Here is a 17,419-nt window from a genome sequence, read left to right as displayed (position 1 = left end):
TGTTGATGAAGGGATTGTAAGGCTCAGGCAAATTGGTATGCTTGAGTGGATTTGCAGTGCAACACCAAATCCTCCATAATGGGAGGGCCCAGAGGACATGCCTTTTACTGATTTTATAAGATGGAAAGTACTGAGACACCCGAACGTTTGAAGAGCTTTGTTTTGTCTCTTTTCCTTATGCCAGATCTTACACTTGGAGATGAAGCTGCTCAATTGCATAAATTAAATGTAAATATAATAGATATATCAGGACCTCAGAGTAGGGGTCAGGTGGCAGTATTGAATTACCTAAGACAAGGTGAGCGTACTTATCATAATGGGCAGCAAAGGCAAAAGAATACCTACAATGGTAAGACTCGAATGGACCTGTGGTACTGGCTTATCAATCACAGTGTTTCCAGGGACCAAATATATAAGAAGCCTACTAAGTTTTTATTTGATCTGTATAAGCAGAAAAGCTCTAGGACAAATGACAGAAAGTCAGTATTGGATCATAACAATAGAGGATCTCGCTCAGTCAACCAATTTTCAGACTTGAGACAGTTTACAACCCAGAATCCCTTGAATGAAGGGAAGGCTGGGTGCCCTTGAGGAAGGACCTTGTCACCGTACCAAAGAGTTATGCTGTTTGTCTCTCACTCATCCTTCCCCAGAGGGACCTGTGGGCTTTTACTAGAGTAACTGTACGTTGGGGGAAAGGAAATAATCAGACTTTCCGCAGCCTATTGGATACTAGTTCTGAGTTGACACTGATTCCAGGAGACCCTAAAAGCATCGTGGCTCTCCAGTTAAAGTAGGGGCTTATGGAGGTCAGGTGATAAGTGGAGTTTTAGCTGAAGTCTGACAGTGGGTCCAGTGGGTCCCCGAACTCATCCTGTGGTTATTTTCCCAGTACCAGAATGTATAATTAGGATAGATATACTTAGGAATTGGCAGAATCACCACATTGGCTCCCTGACATATGGAGTGAGGGCTATTATGGTTGGAAAGGCAAAATGGAAACCACTGGAATTTCCTCTGCCTGGGAAAATAGTGAACCCAAAACAGTATCGCATCCCTGGAGGGACTGCAGAAATTAGTGCTACCTTCAAGGATTTGGAAGATGCACAGGTGGTGATTCCCACAACATCTCCCTTTAACTCTCCTATTTGGCCTGTGCAGAAGACAGATGGGTCATGGAGAATGACAGTTGACTGTTGAAAACTTAATCAAGTAGTGACTCCAATTACAGCTACTGTACCAGATGTGGTTTCCTTACTTGAGCAGATTAATACATATCATGGTACCTGGTATGCAGCTATTGATTTGGCAAATGCTTTCTTCTCGATGTCAGTTCATAAGGACCACCAGAAGTAATTTGCTTTCAGCTGACAAAGCCAACAGTATACCTTTACTGTCCTGCCTCAAGGGTATAGTAACTCTCCAGCATTTTGCCATAACTTAGTTCGAAGGGATCTTGATCACCTGACTCTTCCACAAAATATCACACTGGTTCACTATATTGATGATGTTATGCTGATTGGATCCAGTGAGCAGGAGGTAGCAGACAGTCTGGACTTGTTGGTAAAACATATGCGGATTAGAAGATGGGAAATAAATCCAACCAAAATTCAAGGGCCTTCTATCTCAGTGAAATTTCTAGGAGTTCAGTGGTGTGGAGCATGTAGAAACATTCTTTCTAAGGTGAAGAATAAGTTGTTGCACTTGGCCCCTCCCTCTACCGAGAAAGAAGCACAATGCTTAGTGGGCCTGTTTGGATTCTGGAGGCAGCACATTCCTCGTCTGGGTATGTTACTACAGCCCATATACCAAGTGACTCAGAAGTCAGCTACCTTTGAGTGGGGCCTGGAACAGGAAAGTGCCATTCAACAGGTCTAGGCTGCTATGCAAGCTGCTCTGCCCCTTGGGCCATATGATCCAGCAGACCTGATGGTGCTCGAGGTATCAATGGCAGATAAAGATGCTGTTTGGAATCTCTGGCAGGCCCCCATAGGTGAATGACAACAGAGGCCAGGTGGATTTTGGAGTAAGGCTTTGCCTTCATCTGCAGACAACTGTTCTCCCTTTGAGAGACAGCTCTTAGCCTGCTATTGGGCCTTAGTGGAAACTGAACATTTGAAAATGGGCCATCAAGTCACCGTATTCCTGGAGCTGCCCAACATGAGCTGTGTGTTATCTGACCCCCCAAACCATAAAGTAGGACATGCACAGCAACAATCCATTATCAAAATGTAAGTGGTATATACATGATCGGGCCCAAGCAGGCCCAGAGGGCACAAGCAAGTTACATGAAGAAGTTGTCCAAACGCCTATGGTTCCTACTCCTGTTATGATGCCTCCTGTTCTCAAGCATGCACCTATGGCTCCATGGGGCATGCCCTATGATCAGTTGACTGAGGAAGTGAAGACTAGGGCTTGGATTACAGATGGTTCTGCACTCTATGCACACACCCCTCAGAAGTGGACAGTTGCGGCATTATAGCCAATTTCTGAAACAACCCTGAAGAACACTGGGGAAGGAAAGTCTTCATAGTGGGCAGAACTTTGGGCAGTGAACATGGCCATGCATTTTGCTTGGAAGGAAAAATGGCCAGAAGTGCGATTATATATTGATTCATGGGCTGTTAGCCAGTGGTTTGGCTGGATGGTCAGGGACTTGGAAGGAGCATACTTGGAAAATTGATGAGAAAGACATTTTGGGAAGAAGTTTGTGGATAGAACTCTCCAAATGGGCAAAGGATGTGAACATACTTGTGTCTCATGTAAATGCTCATCAAAAGGTGGCTTCAGCAGAAGATGAGTTCAATAATCAAGTAGATCAGATGACCTGCTCTGTGGATTGTCAGCCTCTTTCTTCAGCTATCACTGTCATTGCTCAATGGGTCCATGAAGAAAGTGGCCATGGTGGCAGAGATGGAGGTTATGCATGGGCTCGACAGCATGGATTCCCACTCATGAAAGCTCACCTGTCTCTGCTGCTGCTGAGTGCCAGATCTGCCAACAGAAGAGATCAATAATGAGACCCTGATATGGCACTCTTCCCCGTGGCAACCAGCCTGCAACCTGATGGCAGGTTGACTACATTGGACCACTTCCATCTTGGAGGGGACAGCACTTTGTCCTTATAGGAATAGACACTTATTCTGGTTATGGATTTGCCTTTCTTGCACGTAATGCTTCTGCCAAGAGTACCATCCAGGGACTTACAGAATGCCTTATCCACTGTCATGGTATTCCACACAGCATTGCTTCAGACCTGGGAACTCACTTCACAGCCAAAGAAGTGTGACAGTGGGCCCATGGTCATGGAGTCCACTGGTCTTACCATGTTCCCCACCATCCTGAAGCAGCTGGCTTGATAGAATGATGGAATGGTCTTTTAAAGACAGAGTTACAGTGCCAATTAGGTGACAATAACCTGGAGGGCTGGGAAAGGATCCTCCAGAAGGCAGTGCATGCTTTGAATCAGCATCCAATATATGGTACAGTTTCTCCTATAGCCAGGATTCATGGGTCCAGGAATCAAGGCATAGAAGTGGGAATGATTCCACTCACTATCACCCCTGGTGACCCACTAGGAAAATTTTTGCTTCCTGTACCCTCGACTTTGCATTCTACTGGCTTGGATGTTTTGGTTCCAGAGGAGGGAGTGCTTCTGTCAGGAGCGACAGAAAACATTCCGTTGCACTGGAAGCTAAGACTTCCCCCTGAACACTTTGGGCTTCTGATGCCATTAAGTCAGCAGGCTAAGAAAGGAATAATAGTATTAGGAGGGGTGATTGACCCAGACTACCAGGGGGAAATTGGACTGGTTCTCTACAATGGAGGTAATGAAGATTATATCTGGAAGGCAGGAGATTCCTTAGGGCGACTTTTAGTGTTACCATGTCCTGTGATTAAGGTCAATGGGAAACGGCAGTAACCCAGTCCAGACAGGACAACAAATGGCCCAGACCCTTCAGGGATGAAAGTATGGGTCACTCCTCCAGGGAAAGAGCCAAGACCTGCAGAGGAGCTTGCTGATTGTGGAGGAAATACAGAATGGGTCGTAGAGGAAGGCTGTTACAAATACCAACTTAGGCCACGTGACCAGTTGCAGAAACATGGATTGTAATTGACATGAATATTCTTGTCCTATTTGGTTGAAGAATAGGCTTGTGCATGTATACACATATGTTGAGAAGATACTTGTTATTCTTTTTTTGAATGTGTAATTGTTAAGTGGTTGAGTGTTGTGAACCTATATGATTATATTGGGTTATGAGACACTAAAGGACTAAACATTCCTTGAAGATCTCGTCACCTACTCTAAGATATAAAACTCATTGATCATTGTATGATGGGATAGTTATATCATGTTAGGTGAGATTAATATCTCAACATTGTTTTCATTTGAAAATTAAGCACGACATAGAGAGATGATATTGGGTGTCAAGTTGACAAGGGATGGACTTGTGATGGCTAATCCTGGGTGTCAACTTGACTGGATCTGGGATTAACTGAAATGAGAGAGATCTTTTGATTGGATCATATGAAGCTGGAAGACACACCCTAAATGTGGGTGTTACCTTCTGATGGCAGCCTGTATAAAAGGCCATGGCAGAGGAGAATGCCTGGCTTCTTGCTGCTTGCCTTCTCTCTCACTGGTGAGTTGTCTTGATGCTGTAGACTGAAGACTAGCTGATCTTTTGGAATTTGTCAGACCTTCAGCACCAGATCAGGACTACTGAGACATCCAGCCTTGTGGACTGAGCGACTATGGATTCTCAGCCTCTCCAGTGTGGTGCAGCCATTATTGGACTACTCAGACTCTATCCTGTGAGCTAAGCTGATAAATCTCTATACATATATATTCATTCTACTGGTTCTGTTTCTTTGGAGAACTCTGACTGCACTGCATGAGACTTTCCATTAATTTTTGGGTGGTGTGGCTACAAATTCATTTCCCCCTGCCATCTGAGCCATCTCCCCAGCCCCAAGAATATTGTTACTCATCCAATGTGGCACAGAGAGACCCCCCATGACTCAGATCAAAATATTTATTTTTACCATTTATTTGGGTTATTGAAGGTGTTGGCATAAAAGATAATATAGTATTCATTTGTTATTCTTTGAGTGTTTAAGTAACTAGAAACATTTCATAAAATACTTTTAAATGACATAATGAATATCTATTGTTCCTACTATGTTATGTGTGCTCACTGGGTTTAGAGATAAAACTCTGGTAATTTCAATAGTCTAAACATCACTATCATTTGACTCCTGAAACAAAAATGTACTCAATGGCACCATAATATCAGGCTCTGAGATTCAAAGCAGATAAAACAGATAATGGACAAGATTTACAATCTATAAAACTATGGGATAAGAAGTATGCATTGCTTTATTTTATTAATGTTCTAGCTAGGTGTCAGAAAACATTGACAACATTGAAATGCATGATGTTTTGTACATTATCTGTGAGTTTGTATAGATTTACCCATTACCTATATAAGCTCTAACTTTTAAAAATATTTTATTTATTATTTTTATGTATACAAGTGTAATGCCTGCATGTTGTTGGGTGTGCCTGTGTCATGCAATACCCACCGAGGTGAGAAAAGGGAGTCATCACCTGGAACTGGATTTACTTACGGTTGTTAGCCATCATGTGGGTGCTGGGAATTGAACCCAGGTCCTCTGAAAGAGCAGCCAATGCTCTTAACCGCTGAGCCATCTCTCTAGCCTTATAAGCTCTATCTTTATCACTGAGAAAAACTTTTCTGAGAATAAAAAAGTCTATTTTTTTATTATCAGTCTAGATAAGACAAATCAAGTTTGTAATACTGGGTAAGGCCCAAGAATATGGTTCTGACAACTTGCTCTAATTATACAAACAAGGAAGAATAGATCCATTTTGGTCTCAATTTTCTTTTTGATAATTTCACCTTTCTACATTCCTTGAAAATTTTTTGAGTTTCATTCAAATAAGTCCATTTCAATGGAGACCAAAAAACCCCCAGCATTATACTGTTACTGACACTGATTATTTTAATCTCACTGATCAAATTTTTAGTGTTTAAATACAATTTTTTATGACTAGAGTATTTGAAATGTGATGTCCTCTAAAAATGCAAAAAAAGGCATTGTGGTATTTTTTTCAATTAGACTTAAAATCAAAATTACAGAATGTGAACAATGATAACAAATCAATCATTACACAATTTTGGAAATATATATATTCAAAATTGTGTTGTTATATCTAAAACTATAGTTTTCTTTCTAAGTATTTTGTTATTTGTTTCATTATTTATTATGTCTGAGTGTATTGTCTGTATGTAAGTGTGCCCATGTCATGCAATGCCCATGGAGGTCAGAAGAGGACATTGAACACCCTGGTACTGGAGTTACAGATAGTTGTTAGTTGCCACGTGGGGTATGGGAACCAAAATGAGGTCCTCTGTAAGGATAACCAGTGCTTTTAACCACTGAGCATCTCTCCAGTTCTTATAGTTTCTATCTTGTGGAGTTAGATTCCCCTTGGTGTAGCTGCTCTAAAGTGTTATCTTGAGTGGATAATTGTTACTGTTTTACTTAAATGTACACCAATAACTTACTGTATTCTAAGTAAGAATTAATCCTATTTAGGTGCAGTTTTATTTTAATTTGCTAAAAGTTGAACCCAAATATTACCTTTAAGTCACATTGGAGGAATATATATATATTCCCCCCATGTGACTTAAAGGTATACATATATATACACATATATGTGTGTATATGTATGTGTATATGTGCTTGAACTTAACGTTATTTCTTCAAAGGGAGTTTTCACTGATAGAAATTGAAAATAAAATTATTTTCTTTTTTAAAAACACTTTTATTGGGGCTGGAGAGATGGTTCAGCGGTTAAGAACACTGACTATTCTTGCAAAAGATCTGCGTTCGCATCCCAGCACCCACATGGCAGCTAACAACTGTCTGTAACTCCAGTTTCAGGGGATCCAATGGCCTCTTCTGTCTTCTGCGGGCATTGCATGACACGGGTGCACTTACCTACATCCAGGCAATACATGCATACACATAAAATAAAAAAATAAATAAAATAATTTTGGAAAAACACTTTTATTGATTTGGGGGTTTTAAACAACATGCCTTGATCATATTCAGACCCATTCTCCTTTCTGCACCCTCACCTAAATACAGCCCCCAACTTCAGGCTCTTTATTACATTTTTAAAGGCTGATGGAGTTTAATCTGTTTCCCATGTGCTCTGGGATGTGGGTCTATCCCATGGAGCCTGACCAATGTACAAGAGGTCAAACCGGTAAGGAAACTGACTCTCCCTCTCCCAGCATCTATCAGTTGCCAATAGATCCTTATCTATGGCTGAGGCTTTTCCCTCACCTCCCTCATTTTTCTGAACACTTGTCTACCATGGGTTTTTACAGCTCTTGTGCATACTGTCATCAGTGTTGTGCAAGGACCCTATCGTGTCCAGACAACACAGTTCCATGTATTCATCTGTGTTGTAATTTTATCAATAGCAAGAAGTATCAAATTTTCCAATGACCAAAGCAATAATAAATATAACATGGGAAGATGATGAATCCACTATGATTTGGCCTATAAATAATTAATTCTATATGATCATGTTAAAATACTTTATTAATTATTAAAAATATTTACATGGTGAGTTCTTTCCTTAGGTATGCTTTCCTCAGTAAGATTTGTATATTCAAGACAAATTAGACTCTCAAAATTCTTAAGGCCAATATCTAAAATATCCTTGTGTGTGAGGCCTCTCTTCCTCCATCTGCTTCCAGGGATACCATTATTCACTCTTTCTAGCTCTAAGTGTCGCTGCATTGCATGTTTTGTGTCTGAATCACACCTTGTCAGCTCACCTCTTCATATGGGGCTCTCTGTCTGTTCTTCAAAGTTTTACCTTTTGACTCTTACAAGTATTGTGAACACCTGGAGGAATTCACCATAAAGCACGATAACTTCAGGTAACCTCCTTTGAAAATCCCTAATTGATTATATGTCTAAAGACCTTCTTTAAAAATACAGTTACATTTGCAATTTTTGGATAGAGATATCCTTTATGGTTTTTCTCCAATTTTTACTGTTTTTGTACATTACATAAAATAGATTTCAATTAAATTTAAACCCCCTCCTCCTCCTTGTCCCCCATAGCAACCCCCCAAAATTTCAGGTATTCTATTATATATGCTCATTCTTATCTGGTAAAGCATTTGTACCAAGATATCCCTCATTGAATGTTCATACACTGGATCTAGTCAAAAAAATCTAGAGTAAAAGGAGAAAGGTCCAAACTAGCTATAAAGCCTAAGGATCACAGCATTGCCACAGCAAACTATTCCTATTAGTGCAATAGCAGCAAAACTATCTAGTGGTTAATCAACAGCTGTCTAATTAAACTTAAAGCCCTCTCAGTGGGAGGGAACTCATGAGTGGCACTGTAAACTTAGACAAATACACATGCAGGGAGAGGTCATAGATCCCAGAGAAAACCCTTTATCTATCATAATTCTAGACAAATGAAATTTCTTACGGCATGCTAAATATGGTTCTTATATTTACAGACAAGAAAAGAACTCTTCAAAGAAGCTTCTTCTTTGCAGCAGTAGAGATTTTTTAAGGCAGTAGCACTCAAATGGCTTCCCATGAGTTTGGACAGTTTTTGGAAAAAATTCTAAAAATTTTAATATTAAACTAAAATTTGATTCATAACACCAAAAGCTGCCAATGGAGGGAATCATGCTAAGGGACATGTTGTGCATTTATTTGTACTCAGGATTTATAATATGAAAAGAACATTGAGAGATTTTTCTGGCTTGAGCTTGAACAGGTCTATGTATGCTATCACACTTGTGTGTTCGTGTATGCAAATGCCCAACTGTCTGGAAAACACTCCTTCCTAGTTGGTGTTCACCATTACTGACTCAAAATCTCCTCATAACCCCTTCTGCAAATATCCCCAAGCACTGGGGAGAGGGATATGATAGAGATGAGTGTCCATTTGGGATTGAGTGTTCCACAGGACAAAGAGCAGCAGGGGTTGTGGGGACGATTTCAAGAGACCTCAACCCTAACTGAAGAGCTGTTAGTATTTGGAAGGTTCTGGGACAGGATCATTAGAATGCAGTGAATGAACTCACTCACACTGAGGGACATCTGGGTATGTAAGTTTAACTAGATATGGCTTAACATATATAACAAAATGCATGAAATCCATTGTGGGGGATTTTGGGGAATGTGGATAGTAGAGGGGGTCTAAATATGATTAAGTTACATTGTATGAAATGTATAAAACTTCAGTAAGTATCTATTGAAATAGATATATATCTACTAAAAAATTGAAAAGCTTACACTGCAAAACAAAAACCTCCATGGCTCTGTAACATTTACCTACTTTTCACTGTGTCACACTTGTTTGTCTTGAACTTCTGTGATTGACTATTAAGAGGTCAGAGTGTTCTCAGAAATTAGCTCTTTATAGCTGAAAAAATAGGACTCTGTATAGAAATCTTTAACTCAGTCAAACAAATGAACTTTGACATAATACAGATTTTTATCAGTGTGGTCATGACTGTAGCACATAACCATGCGTCTCCACAAGCAAGACTGAGTATAGGTGGAACATCACAGAGGAAGTGATTAATTCTGTTAGATCCACAAAAGGGCAATGAGAAAATGTGGTACGTTTGTCCAGTCACTACTGGAATGACAGTGACCCAGCAGGCAGCCACCAGCTGTACACACACCCTGTGGTTCATCATCAGAACATAGAGCAAAGGCTTACAAATGGTCACAGAGAGGTCATAGGTCATCACTGTCAGGAGGAGGCACTCACTAGCTGCAAATAGAAGGAAAATCCACATTTGTATTGCACAGTTCAGTAAAGAGATGTTTCTTTTTTGGGAGCCAGGTCCATGAGCATTCTTAGGATAGTGACTGTTACATAACAGATTTCCGCAAAAGAAAAATTGCTTAAGAAAAAAATCCATCAGTGTCTGAAGAGCAGGGTCAATTCTTGTTGCTAGAATTATAATGCTGTTGCATGTCAGAATAGTCAAGTACATGAGGAAAAATATCCCAAACAGAATCCACTTGAGATGGGTAACATCAGAAAACCCCAGGAGAAAAAATTCCATCATTGTGATATTTGATTTTTCTGTTTTCACATGCTTTGCATCTGCAGATATGATAAATTCAGCATGCTTGACTCATTCATTTTTTTCAAACACACTGATTTTTGTGTTGACTGAAGAAGATGCATAAATATGGTTGTCTTTGTCCTTAAATTACTATTCCCCATTACTCTAATTTGTTTTTGATAAGATTTGTTACACTAAAATTGAATTAAGATGAAATTAAAATGAACTCAAGGAATAAATTTTATTTTATTAGACTTGTTTCCCCAAAGTTATTGCTAATTATTCATTACTAATAAGATCACATTTTGAGAGTGAAATATTTTCTTATTTTATCAGTGGGATTTTATTAAATATGCACCTTTGTATTTTTGCCATGCTTATTTCTTTATTGTTTATTGTTACAAATATTCATTTCCAACATAGTTTTTTCAATATAAAATCTTCCCTTAAGTTTTTCTTTAATTCTTACTAAAAGTAAGTTTTTATTTCATCCTTTTATACCACAGTAGCACATTTATATCAAATTAATTCCTGTTACCAAGGAAATAAATGCAGTCATTATTGTTGCTCTTCATAGTTTTCATGTAATTTATGAGACTAAGAACTAAGATTAAATACAGATCATGTCTCACAATTTCTCCATAAATACCTAGTATACCATGTGTTGAAATATAAATTAACCAATTTATAAAAACAGAACTAACTCCTTGTGGATATTGTCATATTTCACTAGGTATGAGAGCTTTCCCTTACGTATTTTATTCCAATGAAATTTGCTTACTTTTTTGTCCTTATATGATGGTATGTGGAAAAACTGAATTTCTGTTTCCTCATTCTGTCTTTGCAAGTTAGTAGAGTATCTTGAAGTGATTTAGAAAGGAAAATATAAAAAACAATATTTAAACTTTCTTCATTATTTTAATATCATCTTATATGAATGAATCAATATTATTTGAAAGTTCTCATCACACTTTCTTAATGCTTCTTATCTAAGTTCTCAATGTAAATATTCAAGTATTTCCCTGATTTCTCATGTCTTTACGACATGTACCACTAATTCCATAAATTTATGATTTTGATGAATAACTGTATTGAGTCAAATAAACTCATTTTCAAATTTCTATTTGTGCATTTTTGAAATAAATGATTATTTGACATATATCTAAATTTGTTTAATAGCAAGGCAAGGGGTGCATGAGCCTCAGATAGTTAATAGCTTCCTTTAAAATAAGAAACTCAGATTTTCATATTTTCTGTAATATTACATGACCTTAACCCACAAATTTTGAGCAATTCTTACCTAAATTATTGAAACACTGCAACTACAGCTTACCCGTGAAGATTTTCATGAAACAGTTTATGAGAGGGAAGATGATTTTTAATCTCTGTGGTTAATATTCTCTTCTTTTTCTCAGGAAATCTCAGTAATTCGACAATAATTATATTTGATTAAATATTCAAGTGCTCTTAAATAAGGAAAGAAACACACACATACCTTCAGGATCATGTTCTCTTATGTATCCATTGAGTCAGAAAAAATTATTTCTAATGAGTTTCTGAGAATCCTAAACTGATCAAACTTGTGTTTTGTGGTTATCATTTTTTCTTGAGATTTTTACCTTAACCATGAATTTACATTTTTCACTCTTTAATTTTTAGACAATAAATACATTTCAATCATGGCACATATACTTCAGTTTGACAAGCACACACACACACGCACACGTGCACATCTAATACATATTTTACATACCATTTCTCTGTCTGTATACACAATCTTTTAGTATTGTCCCAAATTTTTCAACTTCTGTTTATATTCTTAAAATTACCGATATGTTTCTCATCTCTTGTACTGAACAGATTATAATTTTATATGTATTAATAATATCATGTAATTTACTTTTTTTAGCTTTAGATATAATAACAAATTCACTTTAAATCAATCATTTATATAAGGAAACTGATATTTAGTCAGATTATATAATTATACTAAGATTATTTCTAAATTTTGTTAATGATATCAATATAAAAAGATAGGTTTTCTTTCTTGAGCCATTTTTTTTGTCATCTTCAAGAAACTCATCTTACCTTCAAGGATAGACACTACCTTAGTGAAAGAATGGAAAATCATACAGCAAGGGAAGGAGTCTAAGAAGTAAGCAGGTCCTGCAATTGTAATATCTGACAAAATCAACTTCACAATAAAACTAATCAGAAGAGATAAAGACAGATGCTCACTTCATTTTAATCAAAGGAACAATCAATCAAAAGATGTTACAATCATGAACATATATAGATCAAACTCCAATGCACCCAATTTCATATAGACAGCACTCCAGGATTATAAAACACAGATTAACCCCAACTCAATAATAGTGGGTGACTTCAGTGACCCAATATCTTCAGTAAATAGGTCAACTGTATAAAGAATAAACAGAGATATCTGAATTAAATGACATTTTACACCATATGGACCTAACAAACATCTACAGAATATTCCACACAAGCACCAAAGAATATGCTTTCTACTTAGCAGCATGTGCAAGTTATTCTACAATTGACCACATTCTTGAACACAAAACAAATTTCAACAAATACTAAATAATTGAAATAATTCCATGCATTCTATCAGATCACACTGTAATAAAGCCTATAATCAAAATAATCAACAGCAAAACAAGCTCTACTAAATACATCAACTCATTGAGATTAAACAACACACTCCTGAATGATGAATGCGTCAAATTAGAAATTAAGAAGGAAATAAAATTATTCCTGAAACTAAATGACAATGAGAATACCAGAGAGAGAGAGAGAGAGAGAGAGAGAGAGAGAGAGAGAGAGAGACCTGAGAAACTTGAAAAATAGTCCCAAGAGGAAAGTTTACAGCTCTGTCTACATTTAAAAATTAGAAAAAGCTGATTATATTACTTAACTGTGCAACTCAAGATTCTGAAAAAGCCAAGAACAAACCAACCCCAAACATAAGTACATGAGAAGAAATTACCAAAACAGGAAACAAAGGAAACAATACAAAAAAAGTCAATATAAAATCTGGTTCTTTGGTATGTTAAAAGAACTTAGACAGACCCTTAGCTCACTTGAGCAAAAAAGAAATTAAAAGTCTAATTTAACAAAATTAGGGTCAAAAGAGGAACTAGCACAACAGATACCAAAACAAAAACGAAATTAAAAACTAAAACTAAAACAAAAACAGACTATTTTAGGGGAATACTATACTCCGTTAAAATTTAAATTTGAAAGATTAAAAGAAATGGATGAGTTTCTAAAGTCATGGAAAACACCCAGGTTAAACCAAGAAGAGATCAATAGCTTAAACAGACTGAGTAATACAAAACCTTCAGACTGAAAAAAAAGAAAACCCAGGTTCATATAGTTTCATAGCAGAATTCTACCAGACATTCAAATATCTACAACCAATACTGCTTAAATTATTCAAACAGATTGAAATGGAGGGACATTTCCCAAACTACTTCTACGAAGCCAGCATCACTCTAATACCCAAACCAGGTAAAGACACACACACACAACAACAACAACAATAACAATAACAAAAAACCCCACTTTGGGCCCATATCCTTAAAGAACACGGATGCAAAAATGTTCAACAAAATATTCTCGGTCTGCATTCAGACACATATCAAAAACATCATCCACCAAGATTAAGTTGGCTTTAATTCAGAGATGCAGGCACAGTTCAGCATACATAAGACAATAAAGGCAATAAACATAAAAAATGAACTTCAAGACAAAACCCTCAGGGTGTTATAGAAAATACCTTTGACAAAATCCAATATGCACTCATGTTAAAAGACTTAGAAGGAATTGGTCTGGAGGGAACATACCTCAACATAATTAAAACTATATACAGCAAACCCATAGCCAACATCACCCTAAATGGAGAATAACTGGAAGCATTCCCATTAAAATCAGGATCCAGAAGCGCTCTTCACTATCTCCACTCCTTTTCAATATAGTGCTTGAAACTCTTGCAAGAGCCATTAGAGAGGAGACAGAAATCAAAGGAGTACTAGTTGGAAAAGAAGAGGCCAAATTAGCACTATTTGCAGACAACATGATATTATACATAAGACATACCAAAAATTCCACCAAAAAAACTGCTAGAAATTATTAATTCTTTCAGTAATGTGGCACGTTACACAATCAACTTACAAAATTCAGTAGCTTTTTTATGACTCAATAACAAGCAATCAGAAAAGTAGTTCAAGGAAACCCTCCCATTCACCATACCCATCCCAAATGCTTAGGAATTGGAAAGACCTAACATGCTCATAGGTTGGTAGAATTAATATTGTAAAAATGACAGTCTTACCAAAAGCAGTCTATAGTTCAATGCAATGTCAATCAAAATACTCATGACATTCTTCACAGAGCTAGAAACAAACATCCTAAAATTCATATGGAATGAGAAAAGACCTGGTAGCCAAAACAATCTTGGACAAAAAGATCAAAACTAAATCAAAACCATACCAGATCTCAGGTTATATTACAGAGCTATAGCCACTAAAACAACACGGTACTGGCACAAAAGTAGAAACATAGATCGATGGAACACAATAGAAAACCCAAACATGATTATATATAATTTTAGCCACCCGACACTTGACAAAGGTGCCAAGAACACACAATGGAGGAACAACAGCATTTTCAACAGATAGTGCTAACAAAACTGGATCTCTACCTGTAGAAGAATGAAATTGGACCTTTATCTTGCACCCTGCACAAAAGTCAACACCAAATGGAACAAAGACCTCAATATAAAACCTGAAACTTTCAAAGTGATAGACAAAAACATAAGCAGTACCCTCTAAGTTAAAGGTGTAGGAAAGAGCTTTCTATATTGTACACCAGTTGTTCAGGAATTAAGGTCAACAATCTGTAAGTGGAACCTCATTAAGCTACAAGGCTTCTGTAGAGCAAAAGAAACAACCAAGGAAGTGAAGCAGTAACCTACTGAGTGGGAAAAAATCTTACCAGTTACAAATCGACAGAGGATTAATATCTGGAATATACACAGAACTAAAAAAGAAACAAGAAAATAAATGATCCAACAAAAAGATGGGCTATAGACCAAATATTTTGATAATATTTTTATTGATGCTCTGATAATTTTGTACCATGTAATTAGTATGAAATTTTATTTGGGGGTTTGGGTTGGAGAGATGGCTCATTTCTTAAGAGCAGCAGCTGTTCTTGATGCTGACCTGGGTTAGAATCCCAGAACCCACATGTTGGCTAAAATCTGTCCATGACTCCAGTTCCAGGGGAATCAGTGCTCTCTTCTGTACTCTGTGTGCACAGCACAACATATACATTTATACACTCATACCCATAAACCATAAGTATATTAATTAATATTAAATTTATTTTTATTTTATATTTATTTGTTTATGTTACAAATAAAAATAGGGATACTCAAAGAAAAGTAACTCTGACTCTCTCTCTCTCTCTCTCTCTCTCTCTCTCTCTCTCTCTCTCTCTCTCTCTCTGTGTGTGTATATATATATATATTTTTAAAGAGCTTCTAAAATAGCACATTTACATATGATTTCTCTAAAGGCCTTTAGTGTTAGTTTTTCCCTCTCTATTCTCTCCTATATCCTTCTGACTCATCACTCTACCAATTACATTGAATCTATAAATTGCTTTTATTGGAATGGTCATTTTCACAACATTAGTTCTACCAGCAATGGGGTCTTTTCAACTCTTTGTGTATTCTTCAATCTCTTTCTTTCAAGGATTTTTAAAATGTGTTTATTATTTTTATGTGTATGCATGTATTGCCTGCATGTAGGTAAGTGTACCTATGTCTCGTAATGCCCGCAGAGGACAGAAGAGGCTGTCGGATCCCATGGAACTGGAGTTATGGACAGTTGTTAGCTGGCATGTGGGTGCTGGGATTCAAACCCGGATCTTCTGCAAGAACAACCAGTGTTTTTAACCATTGAGCCATCTCTCCAGCCCCAATCTCTTTTTTTTAAAGTTTAAAATTTCACTGTTGAGATTCCTAATGTTTTTCCTTAGATTTATTGCTAGATATTTTGCTTATTGAAGGCTATTTTAAAAGGGGAAGTTTCCATGAACTCTTTCTCTAATTCATTGCTATTTGTATATATAAAGTCTATTCATTGTTGTAAATTGATTTTTTAACTTTCTATGATGACTCCAGCCATGTGTATTTGTTTATGTTTGCAGTACCACACTTGAGTTTCCTCCCACCGAGTGGGCTTTTAGTCCAACAAGGTAGCTGTTCAATGCCCCCAAGATAAGAGGACCACTACTGCACCAATGTCGTATGCTGTGCTGGCCATTGTTGTTATTTGGTCTTGAAGCTGGTGTTGGATCATCTATTGATGTTTTCCCTTGGCACTTCATAGAGATCTCCAAAGCTATGAGAGCTAGCCTTCAGGGAAGTGGTTTCAGGTCAGTTGCAGTTCTATTACCTCTAATCCTGTGTCTGAAATATGTTCCTGTCTTCAGCAGTAGGATATTATCTTCAAGTTCTTGGAGGCCATCAAGGGCTGTGGCAATAGCCTGAGTAACTCAGGGAGTCTTGGACCACCATGGCCAACAACTCAAAGAAAGGTTTTCCTGTCTGGTACTCTTTCTTGTTATATAGTCTTTAGCTATAGACATGGACTCATGTAAAGGTAATGTATATTTAATTTGTCATTAGGTTGTTGAACTAATATGATTCCCTTTGGTTTTTTAAAACTACTTAGGCATTATTTCTCCCTCCTCTCTCACCCTCTCACTGTCTAACCCTTCCAACCATGATTTCCCCATTTAAGTGTCCCCATTTTCCCTCTTTCTGGGTATATGCTGAGGAGTAGGTATAACTGGGTCATATGGTAGATTCATTGTTAGTTTTCAAGTGTTCTCCACACTGCTTTTCATAGGGGTTGCATGAATTGGCATTCCCACCAGCAGTGAATGGAGAATGAGCTTTTCCCTTTTTCCACATCCTCATCAGCATTGGGTGTATTGTGTTCTCTTGATCTTAGCCAGTCTAACTGTGGTAAGATGGAATCTTAAAGTGGTTTTTATACACATTTCTCTAATTACTAAGGATGTTCTGCACTTTTTAAATTATTTCCTAGCCATTTTTATTTCTCTGAGAACTCTCTGTTCAGATCCATAGTCTGTCTTTTTATTGGGTCATTTATTATTATTGTTATTAATTATTATTATTACTGTTGTTATTGTTTCTTTTTTGA

The 17,419-nt window shown here is 37.2% G+C and overlaps 1 pseudogene; it reads right to left on the bottom strand.

Moving 5' to 3' along the window:
* Nucleotides 1-9,488: 9,488 nt before the first annotated feature.
* LOC103733459 overlaps nucleotides 9,489-17,419 on the bottom strand; it is a 22,705-nt pseudogene continuing 14,774 nt past the window's right edge.

This window comes from Nannospalax galili, unplaced genomic scaffold, assembly GCF_000622305.1.
Source record: "Nannospalax galili isolate Female #2095 unplaced genomic scaffold, S.galili_v1.0 scaffold1716, whole genome shotgun sequence".
NCBI lineage: Eukaryota > Metazoa > Chordata > Mammalia > Rodentia > Spalacidae > Nannospalax > Nannospalax galili.
The sequence above is the reverse complement of the archived record's forward strand: the minus strand, read 5'-3'. Positions and strand labels throughout refer to the sequence as shown.